Genomic DNA, 14,584 nt, shown 5'->3' with positions numbered 1-14,584 from the left:
ACTCCTTTCTATGGAAAGATGTATGTTGGGTGTCACCGTTGTCAATGGCTACTTCCCGTCCTCTCAGTGAAAATGGTCCTCTACGGTTTCTGTACGGCTAATCAACTGTCAGATTTCTCGTCTCGGATGAAAAATACCATGTACAGATATCGTATGGCTAATCAGCTGTTGGTTCTCGATCGTGTAGGAATAGGATTTACTATCCTTTTGCCTCTGTCACCGCGCCCTACAGTCGCGAGTTTGAAGCTTGTCACAGTTATCCTATCCCAGATCCTACTCGAAATACCATAGACAATGTTTAGACTTTTCGGATCTCAAGAATACTGCCAATTGATTCTAGCTTATACCATAAAGATTCTAATCTCGGATACAGATACCCCATTGTCAGAGGAAAATCGATGTGAATCATTGATTAGAAACCCAAGAGATATACATTCAAGCTTGTTTTCATGTAGAACGGAAGTGGTTGTCAATCACGCGTTCATGAGTGAGAATGGTGATGAGTGTCATATAATCATCACATTCATCATGTTCTTGTGTGAAAATGAATATCTTAGAATAAGAATAAGCATGAATTGAATAGAAAACAGTAGTACTTTGCATTAATACTCGAGGAACAGCAGAGCTCCACACCTTAATCTATGGTGTGTAGAAACTCCACCGTTGAAAATACATAAGTGATGAAGGTCCAGGCATGGCCAAATGGCCAGCCTCCCTAAATGGCATATGAATTCGAAAATAGGGAAAAAGACATGATCCCAAGATCAAACATGATCAAAAGATCCCTAGTACAATAGTAAAAAGTTCTATTTATACTAAACTAGTTACTAGGGTTTATAGAAATAAGTAAATGATGCAGAAATCTACTTTTGGGCCCACTTGGTGTGTTCTTGGGCTGAGCATTGAAGCTTTCACGTGTAGAGGTCTTCCTTGGAGTTAAACGCCAGTTTGAAACTTGTTTCTGGCGTTTAACGCCAGAATAGGGCAAAAAGCTGGCGTTGAACGCTAGTTTGCATCATCTAAACTCGGGCAAAGTATGGAGTATTATATATTGCTAGAAAGTCGTGGATGTCTACTTTCCAACGCAATTAAGAGCGCCTTATTTGGACTTCTGTACCTCCAAAAAATCCATTTCGAGTGCAGGGAGGTCAGAATCCAACAGCATCAGTAGTCCTTTTTCATCCTCTGAATCAGATTTTCGTTCAGGTCCCTCAATTTCAGCCAGAAAATACATGAAATCATAGAAAAACACACAAACTCATAGTAAAATCCAGAAATGTGAATTTTGCTTAAAAATATACTAAAAACTAACTAAATTATACTAAAAACTATGTAAAAATAATGCCAAAAAGCGTATAAATTATCCGCTCATCACAACACCAAACTTAAATTGTTGCTTATCCCCAAGTAACTGAAAACAAAATAGGATAAAAAGAATAGAATATACAATGAATCCCATAATATCAATGAAACTTAGTCCCAATTAGATGAGCGGGGCTAGTAGCTTTTTGCTTCGAACAGTTTTGGCATCTCACTTTATCCTTTGAAATTCAGAATGATTGGCATCTATAGAAACTCAGAATTTTAGATAGTGTTATTGATTCTCCTAGTTCAGTATGTTGATTCTTGAACACAACTACTTTATGAGTCTTGGCCATGGCCCTAAGCACTTTGTTTTCCAGTAGTACCACCAAATACATAAATGCCACAAACAAATAACTGGGTGAACATTTTTAGATTGTGACTCAGCTGTGCTAAAGTCCCCAATCAGAGGTGTCCATAGTTCTTAAGCACACTCTTTTTGCTTTGGATCACGACTTTAACCACTCAGTCTCAAGCTTTTCACTTGGACCTTCATGACACAAGTACATGGTTAGGGACAGCTTGATTTAGCCGCTTAGGCCTGGATTTTATTTTCTTGGGCCCTCCTATCCACTAATGCTTAAAGCCTTGGATCTTTTTTACCCTTGCCTTTTGGTTTTAAGGACTATTGACTTTTTCTGCTTGCTTTTTCTTTTTCTTTCTTTTTCTTTTAATTTTTGCCACTTTTTTTTCTGCAAGCTTTCTTATTCGCTGCTTTTTCTTGCTTCAAGAATCAATCTCATGATTTTTTATATTATCAATAACATTTTTCTTTGTTCATCATTCTTTCAAGAGCCAATAATTTTAACATTCATAAACAATAAGATCAAGAATATGCACTGTTCAAGCATTCATTCAGAAAACAAAAAGTATTGCCACCACATCAAAATAATTAAACTAATTTCAAGATAAAATTTAAAATCCAAGTAATTCTTGTTCTTTTATAATTAAGCACATTTTTCATTTAAGAGAGGTGAAGGATTCATGGAATTATTCATAGCTTTAAGACATAGACACTAGACACTAATGATCATGTAGTGAAGACACAAACATAGACAAACATAAAGCTCAAAACCGAAAACAGAAAAATAATAGACAAGGAGATTAAGAAATGAGTCCACCTTAGTGAAGGTGGCGTCTTCCTCTTGAAGAACCAATGGTGCTCTTGAGCTCCTCTATGTCTCTTCCTTGCCTTTGTTGCTCCTCCCTCATAGCTCTTTGATCTTCTCGAATCTCATGGAGAATGATGGAGTGCTCTTGGTGCTCCACCCTTAGTTGGTCCATATTGTAACTCAAGCCTTCCAAAGAGGTGTTTAGTTGCTCCCAATAGTTGTGTAGAGGAAATTGCATCCCTTGAGGTATCTCAGGGATTTCTTGATGAGGGATTTCCTCATGCTTTTGTTGAGGTCTATGAGTGGGCTCTCTTATTTGCTCCATCCTTTTTTTAGTGATGGGCTTGTCCTCTTCAATGAGGGTGTTTTCCTCTATGACAATTCCAGCTGAATTGCATAGGGATCACCTTTTTCTTGGCCACAACTTCATAGAAGTGGTCTTGATGGACCTTTGAGATGAATCTCTCCATCTCCCACGACTCAGAGGTGGAAGCTTTTTCCTTCCTCTTCCTCTTTCTAGAGGTTTCTCTGGCCTTAGGTGCCATAAATGGTTATGAAAAAACAAAAAGCAATGCTTTTACCACACCAAACTTAAAATGTTTGCTCGTCCTCGAGCAAAAGAAGAAAAAAAAGAAGGGGAAAAAGAAGAGAAGGGGGGAGATGGAGGGAGAGGGTGAATTCGGCCAAGGGGGTATAAGGTGATTGTGATGTGTGAAAAGAAAAGAGGGAAGAGGATAGGATATGATAGGTGAGTGGCATTTTGGGTAGAGTGTTATAGAGATGTATGAGGGGGAGAGAGAGAGAGAGAGGTGGGTAGGTGGGGATCCTGTGGGGTCCACAGATCCTAAGGGGACAAGGATTTCTCATCCGTGCTCCTTTTAGGCGTGCAAAACGCCCTTATTGTGCAATCCTGGCGTTTAACGCCAGACTGCTACTTATTTCTGGCATTAAACGCCAGCTTTTATTCCTTTTCTGGTGTTAAATGCCAAGCTGTAACCTGTTTCTAGCGTTTAACGCCAGTTTGTTGCTTCTTTCTGGCGTTTAATGCCTAGAATGATGCCAGACTGGGCGTTAAACGCCCATTTTGCTACCCTTACGGGCGTTTAAACGCCAGTAAGTTTCTCCTCCAGGGTGTGCTATTTTTAATGCTGTTTCTAATTTTTCTATAATTTTGCAGTAGTTTTTATGACTCCACATGATCATCAACCTAAAGAAAAGAAATAACATAGATAAATAAAAATTGGGTTGCCTCCCAACAAGCGCTTCTTTAATGTCAGTAGCTTGACAGTGGGCTCTTATGGAGCCTCACAGATATTCAGAGCATTGTTGGGACCTCCCAACACCAAACTTAGAGTTTGACTGTGGGGGCTTTGTTTGACTCTGCATTAAGAGAAGCTTTTCTTGCTTTCTCTCCATGGTTACAGAGGGAAATCCTTGATTTTTAAACACAAGGTAGTCCTCATTCAATTGAAGGATCAACTCTCCTCTGTCCACATTAATCATAGCTTTTGCTGTGGCTAGGAAGGGTCTTCTAAGGATGATGGATTCATCCTCATCCTTCCTAGTGTCTAGGATTATGAAATCAGCAGGGATGTAAAGGCCTTTGACCTTTACTAGCACGTCCTTAACCTGTCCAATAGCCTTTTTCATGGATTTAACTGCCATCTCTAATGAGAATTTGGCAACCTGTACCTCAAAGATTCCCAGTTTTTCCATTATAGAGAGTGGCATTAAGTTAATGCCTGACCCCAGGTCACACAGAGCCTTCTCAAAGGTCATGGTGCATATGGTACAAGGTATTAAGAACTTTCCGGGATCCTCTTTCTTTTGAGGTAATGTCTGCCTAACCAAGTTATTCAGTTTATTTGTGAGCAAGGGGGGTTCATCCACCTAAGTCTCATTACCAAATAACTTGGCATTCAGTTTCATGATTGCTCCAAGGTATTTGGCAACTTGCTCTTCAGTAATATCTTCATCCTCTTCAGATGAGGAATACTCATTAGAGCTCATGAATGACAGAAGTAGGTTCAATGGAATCTCTATAGTCTCTAGATGAGCCTCAGATTCCTTAGGTTCCTCAAATGAGAACTCCTTTGTGTCCAGAGGACGTCCCATGAGGTGTTCCTCACTAGGATTCACGTCTTCCTCCTCCTCTCTAGGTTCAGCCACACCAAGTAAGGTTATGGCCTTGCACTCTCTTTTTGGATTCTCTTCTGTATTGCTTGGGAGAGTACTGGGAGGAGTTTTAGTAACTTTTTTACCCAGCTGACCCATTTGTACCTCAAAATTTCTAATAGAGGACCTTGTTTCATTCATGAAACTTAGAGTGACCTTAGATAGATCAGAGACTATGTTTGCTAAGCTAGAGGGACTCTGCTCAGAATTTTCTGTCTGTTGCTGAGAGGATGATGGAAAAGGCTTGCTATTGCTAAACCTGTTTCTTCCACCATTATTAAAGCCTGGTTGAGGCTTTTGTTGATCCTTCCATGAGAAATTTGGATGATTTCTCCATGAGGGATTATAGGTGTTTCCATAGGCTTCACCCATGTAATTCACCTCTGCCATTGCAGGGTTCTCAGGATCATAAGCTTCTTCTTCAGAAGATGCTTCTTTTAGTACTGTTGGATGCATTTTGCAATCCATTCAGACTCTGAGAAATCATATTGACTTGCTGAGTCAATATTTTGTTCTGAGCCAATATAGCATTCAGAGCATCAATTTCAAGAACTCCCTTCCTCTGAGACGTCTTATTACTCACAGGATTCCTTTCAGAGATGTACATGAACTGGTTATTTGCAACCATTTCAATGAGTTCCTAAGCTTCTGCAGGTGTTTTCTTTAGGTGAATAGATCCACCTGTAGAATGGTCCAATGACATCTTAGACAATTCAGACAGACCATCATAGAATATATCCAGGATGGTCCATTCTGAGAGCATGTCAGAAGGACACTTTTTGGTTAGTTGCTTGTATCTCTCCCAAGCTTCATAGAGGGATTCATCTTCTTTCTGTCTGAAGGTTTGAACATCCACTCTAAGCTTGCTCAGCTTTTGAGGAGGAACAAATTTGGCTAAGAAAGCTGTGACCAGCTTATCCCAAGAGTTCAGGCTATCTTTAGGTTGAGAGTCCAACCATATTCTAGCTCTGTCTCTTACAGCAAAAGGGAAAAGCATAAGCCTGTAGACCTCGAGATCAACCCCATTGGTCTTAACAGTATCACAGATCTGCAAGAATTCAGTTAAGAACTAAAAAGGATCTTCTAATGGAAGTCCATGAAACTTGCAATTCTGTTGTATCAAAGAAACTAATTGAGGCTTTAGCTCAAAATTATTTACTTCGATGGCAGGGATTGAGATGCTTCTTCCATGGAAGTTGGAATTTAGTATAGTAAAGTCACCAAGCATCTTCTTTGCACCTCCACCATTGTTATTGGGTTTGGCCATCTCTACTTCTTTTTCAAAAATTTCAGTAAAGTCCTCTTCAAAGTTTTGTGTTTTAGCTTCTCTTAGCTTCCTCTTTAGAGTCCTTTAAGGTTCAGGATCAGCTTCAATAAGAATGTCTTTATCCTTGGTCCTGCTCATATGAAAAAGAAGAGAATAGAAAAGAAGAGGAATTCTCTATGTCACAGTATAGATATTCCTTTATGTGAGTAGGAGAAGAGACGAATAGAAGAAAGAGAAGAGAAAAATTCGAACACAGAGAGGAAGAGAAGGTTTGAATTTTAAGATGAAGAGAAGTGTTAGTAAATAAATAAAATAAATAAAAAGAGATGAGAGAGAGAGGGAATTCGAATATTAACTAAAAGAGAAGAAAAATAATTTTATTTTTGTTTTAAAAGTTAGTTAGTATTCGAAAATTAAGAAAAGGAAAAAAATTAAAAGTTAAAACAATTAGTTAAATAAAAAAAATTTTTGAAAAAGAGGAAGGCGGTTTTTGAAAATTAGAGAGAGAAAAGTAGTTAGGAGTTTTGAAAAAGATAAGAAATAGTAAAACAAACAAAAAGTCAATTAGTTAGTTGAAAAAGATTTGAAAATCAATTTTGAAAAGATAAGAAGTTAGAAAAGATTTTGAAATTGATTTTGAAAAAGATATGATTTGAAAGAGATATGTTTGAAAAGATATGATTGAAAAGATATGATTGAAATTTATTTTGAAAAAGATTTGAAAAAGAAGTTTAGAAAGGTTTGATTTTGAAAATTAAAGTTAATGACTTGACTAACAAGAAATCAAAAGATATGATTCTAAAATTTAAAGTTTAAATCTTTCTTAACAATAAAGTAACAAACTTGAAATTTTTGAATCAAAACATTAATTGTTAGTGTTAATTTCGAAAATTATAAAGATAAGAAAAAGATTTTGAAAATCAATTTTAAAAAATTTTTGAAAATATATAAAAGAAAAATGAAAAAGATTTGATTTTTGAAAAAGATTTTGAAAAGATAAATTTTTGAAATTGAAATCTTGACTTGACTAACAAGAAACAACTTATTTAAATAAGGAAAATATATTTTTTTATTTTTGAATTTTAATGGGGAGAGAGAAAAACAACTAAAATGACTCAAAACATGAAAATTTTGGATCAAAACCAATGATGCATGCAAGAACACTATGAATGTCAAGATGAACACCAAGAACACTTTGAAGATCATGATGAACATCAAGAACTTATTTTTGAAAAATTTTCAAGAAAAGAAAAACATGCAAGACACCAAACTTAGAGATTTTTCATGTTTAGATACTATAAATGAAAAAATGCATATGAAAAATAACAAAAGACACAAAACAAGAAAATATGAAGATCAAACAAGGAGACTTATCAAGAACAACTTGAAGATCATGAAGAACACCATGCATGAATTTTTCGAAAATTTTAGGAAAATAAAAGCATGCAATTGATACCAAACTTAAAATTTGACACTAGACTCAAACAAGAAACACAAAATTTTTTGTTTTTATGATTTTATTAATTTTTTTTGGATTTTTTTTTTCGAAAATCATTTTGGAAAAATGAAAAAGAAGAAAAATTTTTGAAAGATTTTTGAAAACTTTTTGAAAATAAAATAATGGTTAAAACAAGAAGAAAATTACCTAATCTGAGCAACAAGATGAACCGTCAGTTGTCCAAACTCGAACAATCCCCGGCAACGGCGCCAAAAACTTGGTGCACAAAATTGTGATTTCAATGGCGCCAACAACTTGGTACGCACAATTGTAATCTCAACTCTTTTTCACAACTTCGCACAACTAACCAGCAAGTGCACTGGGTCGTCCAAGTAATAAACCTTACGTGAGTAAGGGTCGATCCCACGAAGATTGTCGGCTTGAAGCAAGCTATGTTCATCTTGTAAGTATCAGTCAGGCGGATTCAAATGGTTATGGAGTTTTGATAATTAAAATTTAAATAAACATATAATAAAGATAAAGATATTTATGTAATTCATTGGTGGAAATTTCAGAGAAGCGTATGCGCGTTGTTCCTTCTGAATCTCTGCTTTCCTACTGCCTTCATCCAATCCTTCATACTCCTTTCTATGGCAAGCTGTATGTTGGGTATCACCGTTGTCAATGGCTACTTCCTGTCCTCTCAGTGAAAATGGTCCTCTACGGTTTCTGTACGGCTAATCAACTGTCGGATTTCTCGTCTCGGATGAAAAATACCATCTACAGATATCGTATGGCTAATCAGCTGTTGGTTCTCGATCGTGTAGGAATAGGATTTACTACCCTTTTGTGTCTGTCACCATGCCCTACAGTCGCAAGTTTGAAGCTCATCACAGTCATCCCATCCCAGATCCTACTCGAAATACCACAGACAAGGTTTAGACTTTCCGGATCTCAAAAATGCTGCCAATTGATTCTAGCTTATACCACGAAGATTCTAATCTCAGATTTAGATGCCCCATTGTTAGAGGGGAGTCAATGTGAATCGTTGATTAGAAACCCAAGAGATATACATTCAAGCTTGTTTTCATGTAGAATGGAAGTAGTTGTCAATCACGCGTTCATGAGTGAGAATGGTGATGAGTGTCACATAATCATCACATTCATCATATTCTTGTGTGTGAATGAATATCTTAGAATAAGAATAAGCATGAATTGAATAGAAAACAGTAGTACTTTGTATTAATACTCGAGGAACAGCAAAGCTCCACACCTTAATCTATGGTGTGTAGAAACTCCACCATTGAAAATACATAAGTGATGAAGGTCCAAGCATGGCCGAATGGCTAGCCTCCCTAAATGGCATATGAATTCAAAAATAGGGAAAAATACCTGACCCCAAGATCAAAGATGATCAAAAGATCCCTGGTACAATAGTAAAATTTCTATTTATACTAAACTAGTTACTAAGGTTTACAGAAATAAGTAAATAATGTAGAAATCCACTTCCGGTCCCACTTGGTGTGTGCTTGGGCTGAGCATTGAAGCTTTCATGTGTAGAGGTCTTCCTTGGAGTTAAACGCTAGCTTGCAACTTGTTTCTAGCATTTAACGCCAGAATAGGGTAGAAAGCTGGCGTTGAACGCCATTTTGCGTCGTCTAAACTCGGGCAAAGTATGGACTATTATGGAAAGCTCTGGATGTCTACTTTCCAACACAATTGAGAGCGTGCCATTTGGACTTCTGTAGCTCTAAAAAATCCATTTCGAGTGCAGGGAGGTCAGAATCCAACAACATCAGCAGTCCTTTTTCATCCTCTGAGTCAGATTTTTGCTCAGGTCTCTCAATTTCAGCCAGAAAATACCTGAAATCACAGAAAAACACACAAACTCATAGTAAAGTCCAGAAATGTGAATTTTGCTTAAAAACTAATAAAAATATACTAAAAACTAACTAAATCATACTAAAAACTATGTAAAAATAATGCCAAAAAGCGTATAAATTATCCGCTCATCAGTGGCCTAAGACCGTACAAATCCAGGGGAAGAAGAGGATCCTCAAGCAGAGGTTGAAGGTTCCACCAGCTTTGAACCAGTTCACCAAGACCCTTGACAAGAACTTTGGTGCATAAATAATTATCTCCATTTTGTTTCATTTGCCTTGTTTTATGTTTGTGTAATGCTTCAAGTGTAGTAATATTTCCTCTTATTTATTTAGAAATTTTTTTATGTTAATCATAGCTTTTATTGGATACCTTGCTATTTAGAAAATTGTTGTTTCATGAATTGGACAAGCCCTTGTAATTATTCTGACTTCACTGCTTTGCATAATTATTATGTCTTCTTATCAGTTTACATCTTAAAACATTATATTTTGTGAGCATGATTACTTTTGATTAATTCACTATTAATAGCCAAGTAGTGTGTTGTGACTTTAGTATGTTTGATGTATTATGTTGGTGTCACTGTAATGATTCAATATTTAACAAGTACATTGGTTGTTTCGTTCTTGTTGCAATTTTAATTTAACATTTGAACTTTGTATAGCTCATGAGTTGCATTATTTATTTACTGTAGGTTATTACATGTTCATTACTGGTCAAAATTGTATTAGTGTGTCTGTTAATACTTATGTTTGTACTTATTTTGTTTGCATTAGTTGTTATGGTCTTCATTAACTTTTGTTGATCTTTCATGTAGCAACCAGCCTTTTCAAGAATCATTGGAACACCCACATCAAGAAAAAGTTCAAGAAATTGAGAATTGATCCTATCACACACAAACCACTCTCTAATAACACCACTGACCAAAATCAAATCAAACCAGAACAACCACCACTTCAAGAGCAAGAGCAAAAACAAGATCATCATGAGTCTTCCATACTTGTTGAACCTGAAATTAAGGAGGCAGAGAAGCCTGAGGCAAAGGATCAAGTCACGACCCCATTGTATCACATATTGAATTAAATAAGAATTGATGAGGATTATAATGATGATGGGGATGAAGATGACACTAGAACTATAGCTGATAAATTTAGTATGGTTGAACAATACACTGAATTCATGTTTTGAATTATAGTTGATGTATCAATACACTTTGTTGATGTGTGATTGTTACTTATTATTATAGTTGATGTATCAATACACTTTGTATATGTTTTGAATTATATTGACTTGCTTGTTTATAGTAACTTTTTTATTTTGATAATACGATAAACTTGTTTAAATTTCTATTTATTTTGTACGAAATCATATTTATTTTGTAAAGAAAAAATCTAAAAAAATGCTGTTTTGCCTTACTGACGGATTTACAGACGGGTTTTTTTGTCTGTATTTAGAGTTGGAAATGCTTTCTTAGGCTCCAATTACCGATGGAAAATCTGTTAGAAAAACTAATGCTAGTTACCGATGGAAAATCTGTCGAAAAATCGGACGGTTTAAGTGAAATTGAAGTGACGATTACCGAGGAAAAATCTGTCGATAATGAAAAAAATCTGTCGGTAAATTATCGACAGAAAATATATCGAAAAAACTGACGGTTTTTCGGTGAAAGGGGGGACCATTACCGAGGAAAACACTGTCTGTAACGAAGAAAAATCTGTTGGTAAATTACCAATGGAAAAAAATCCGTTGGTAAGCAATTTTCGATGAAGCTTTTACAGAGGGACAAAATCCGTCGGTAATTTTGTTGGTAACCAAAAATTCGTCGATAAAAGAGACCAAATCTGTCTATAAATCCATCTGTAATAAGCAATTTTCTGGTTGTGAATGATGTCCAACAAATTATAATTACAAAGCTTGAGAAAATAACAACAATACCAAATTAAGATCGCTACAATGGCTAAGAAAATAACGAAAAATTCAAACAAAATATAGCTATAAATTCTAAGAAAATTATGTCTTCCCTTTTCTTTTTGTAGCTATTTTACCTCATCGTTATGCATTTGTTTCAGTTCAATCCGTTATGGATTCATAACTTGATTTGAATAACATATAAATAATTACAACTTTGCTAGGTAACCAACTAAGGGTGTAGTCAACTAATAAAAAAAGTTCACTAAGGAAAAAAAAGAATTGAATCTTTTTTTTTTGAATTTTCTCTTTGGAGAGAACATGAATTTAAATTATTATGAGAAACATCCAAACCAACTGAAAGAAACATTCAAAATCTAAAAAAAAAAGATAAAACCAAATGAAAACAAACATCCAAAATCATTATAAAACAAATATCCAAAACCTAATAAAAGAAGACATCCAAAATGTAATAAAAAGAAACATCAAAAACCTTACAAAAAAGAGATATTCAAAATTATTTTAAAAAATCCAAAACCTAATACAATGACACATAAAAATGTTGAAAAAAGAACTTTTGAAAACTAAGAAAAGAAACATCTAAATTTATTAAAAAAATCATCCAAAATCTGAAAAGAAGAACCATCCAACACATAAGAAAAAGAAATATATAAACACATAAAAAAAAACACATCCAAAACTTAGGACAAAGAAACATAAAAAAAAAAGGTTAAAAGAATCATCCAGAACCTAGGAGGAAGAAAGAGGAGGAAGAGGAGGAACATGCACAACGCAAATAATGGGGGCACATTTTTTGAAATTTAAAAAGTTATCTCAAGTTGGCTACATCACTAATTGGTTACCTATACTTTTCAAATGATAAACATAAACAGCTTTAATTAAAAAAGATTTAATTACTCTATCGGTCCCTATAGTTTTACTAAATTTTTAATTAGGTCCCTATACTTTTTTTTTCTTTTCAATTGGGTCCATGTACCATATCAAATTTTGTAATTAAGTCCCTACCATGACAAAAAAAGTTGGAATTAACAAAATATTCTGTTAAACTATGCAGAATATTCAATCAAGTGTTAGGTATATTCATTTTGTTTAATGGATATTCCGTTAATTTTAACATTTTTGTCACGGTAGGGACTTAATTACAAAATCTGATATAGTATAGGGACCCAATTGAAAAGAAAAAAAGTATAGGAACCTAATTGAAAATTTAGTAAAACTATAGGGACTGATAGAATAATTAAACCTTTAAAAAATAACAATTTTGGTAAGGCTATTTTTCAAGTGTTAGTTCAGGTTCTTATAGACTTATAAGAAGTTGCATGATAAAAAAAAGCATAGTTGATAATATTTCATTGATAAAATTAAGACACTTAACTACACTAATTGAATTACACCTTGAATTATTAATAATTATGAAATATTTTCTTTCTATGTCATTATTATTTTGGTAAAACACATAAATAAAACAAATGGAAGCCAATATTATATGGATGTCCTAAATGCAATATCGTTACATGGATGTCTCATTTTTGCAACATATCTATATAAATCGAAGTGACCTAATTTGATTTACTATTATATTAATCAAATGTATTTTGTTCGATTTAGTTAGTGTAGGTGTAAATAGAAATGCATTGATTCGATTTAGTTGGTGTAGATATCATACATTGATTCGATTTAATAGAGAAAAATGTTGAAGACCTAAATCGAAACGACTTGCTTCAATTTATTGTGTTTTAAGAACCTAAGTAAATCGACTCTACCAAATTCGATTTACTAATATACTGATGTTAAGATATAAACTAAATTTATCTAATTCGATTTTCTATGAGATACAAGCTATATAAAAATAATCAGAACGCAGGAGTTCATTCGAGTGGGACTTTATTTGGCTAGTGAAGATGGTTTTTTAGTTCTTGTGAACTATAGAGGAACAATTAAAAAAAATACAAGAGGGAATAAAATTTATGGATAAGGATCCGTTGAGTGTCTTTATCGAACCTTCTACGAGTTTAGTTGAGTTTTAGCATACTATAATCCAAAAACTGGAACTGCATGGTAGAAACAGGTGGAGAAGTTATTTTATAGAATTTTGATTTCTGTTGTATGAGGATTTGCAAGTTTTGTTTCAATGTCATCGTCAGTTTACTGAGGTGAGAACCCATGAGCTATTGGCCAAGCTTGGAGATGTAGTATGTAATTGATCTTCCCCGGAAAGACTTCCAACCAGAGAAAAGATTGGTTGATAGAGTTCCTCTGGTGGTTCGAGCGGTCGGTTCAAATCGGGGAGCAAGGGCTCGTTTAAGTCTGGCAGCATAGGGGGCCTGGGAGCCTCATTTCCCACTATCTACTAAAAGAGCGATCGAGCTTTCTTATGCTTATGACAGTCATTCTCGGGGACACCTACTAAAAGGTTTCTATTGGGGGAGATCTAGCCACAAAGACTTATTGGATTGGTTATTCGCCCACGTATTAAAAGAGGAGCCTTCTATATAACTATATTACGTGCAAGTGAGGTCTTTCCCAAAACAAATAGTGGGATTTCCTCAACCTTCCTGACTTTTTATGGAGGATCGAATCGAAATTATCAATCTTTAGCAATAATAGGAGCCTCTAGTTCAATGTCTGTTGGTGCCTCTTCATTTATGCCTGTCATTGCACCTGAGGCCATTTTGGTGACATCTCTATCCTTCGTAGATGATTTAAACCATAGTGGTGATGGACAAATAGGTAATAATCGACTTTTTGGTCAGCTTGCTATTGCGATGGCTGGTAATCCTGTTATGATTCCAATTTTTGGGAAAGTATGATTTCGGTTTTCTGTATCTAAAATATAATATATTATGAAAAGTTAGGCTAGTGACCTTAAGATAGGAATTGAATTGTTGATGTAGTTGATTGAATGATGTGGATTTTGTTGATTATGTAGATAATGATTTTGGATGGTTATGGTTGATGTTAATTATTGATATGACATGTAAAATTGTAAGTGACATGGTGTTAGTATGCAAGATTATTGATGAAGTGATATTTTGTTAAAGTTGATATGGAAATTGTCACAAGTAATTGATAATGTATATTGCGAATTGTTAAACTTGGATTATTGAGTTAAGATTGGTGAAAATAGAGAATTGATGTGTTGTAGATGGAATAAGGAAGCTGGAATGTGGTTGAGCCAGAATTGGTAAGGTTTTGGTTAATTTAAAGGGGTTTGAAAAGTGTATGTTTGAAAATTGAGGCTTGTTTGTTTTTGTGAAGATTATGATTTTGGCCCAACTTTAGCATAACTTGGTTTCCGGACCTCCGATTTGTGTCAAACTTGTTTAGAAATAAAATTTGGTCCGAGATGTTTATTCCCTTCGAAGAACGGGGAAAAATATTTTTAAAATGAGGAAGTTATGTGATGCGTGAGCATCTTGT

General features: G+C 34.8%; 1 non-coding gene across 1 annotated transcript; it reads left to right on the top strand.

Annotated features, from left to right (window-relative positions):
* Positions 1-5,410: 5,410 nt before the first annotated feature.
* LOC112792923 (small nucleolar RNA R71) lies at positions 5,411-5,514 on the top strand. The gene has a single exon (XR_003197641.1). It is a non-coding gene; the product is annotated as a small nucleolar RNA R71 (small nucleolar RNA).
* The last annotated feature ends 9,070 nt before the right edge of the window (positions 5,515-14,584 follow it).

The sequence above is a fragment of the Arachis hypogaea genome, chromosome 3 (assembly GCF_003086295.3).
Source record: "Arachis hypogaea cultivar Tifrunner chromosome 3, arahy.Tifrunner.gnm2.J5K5, whole genome shotgun sequence".
NCBI classification, from domain to species: Eukaryota; Viridiplantae; Streptophyta; class Magnoliopsida; order Fabales; family Fabaceae; genus Arachis; species Arachis hypogaea.
Note: the sequence above shows the minus strand (reverse complement) of the source record. Positions and strands in the feature narration are given on the sequence as shown.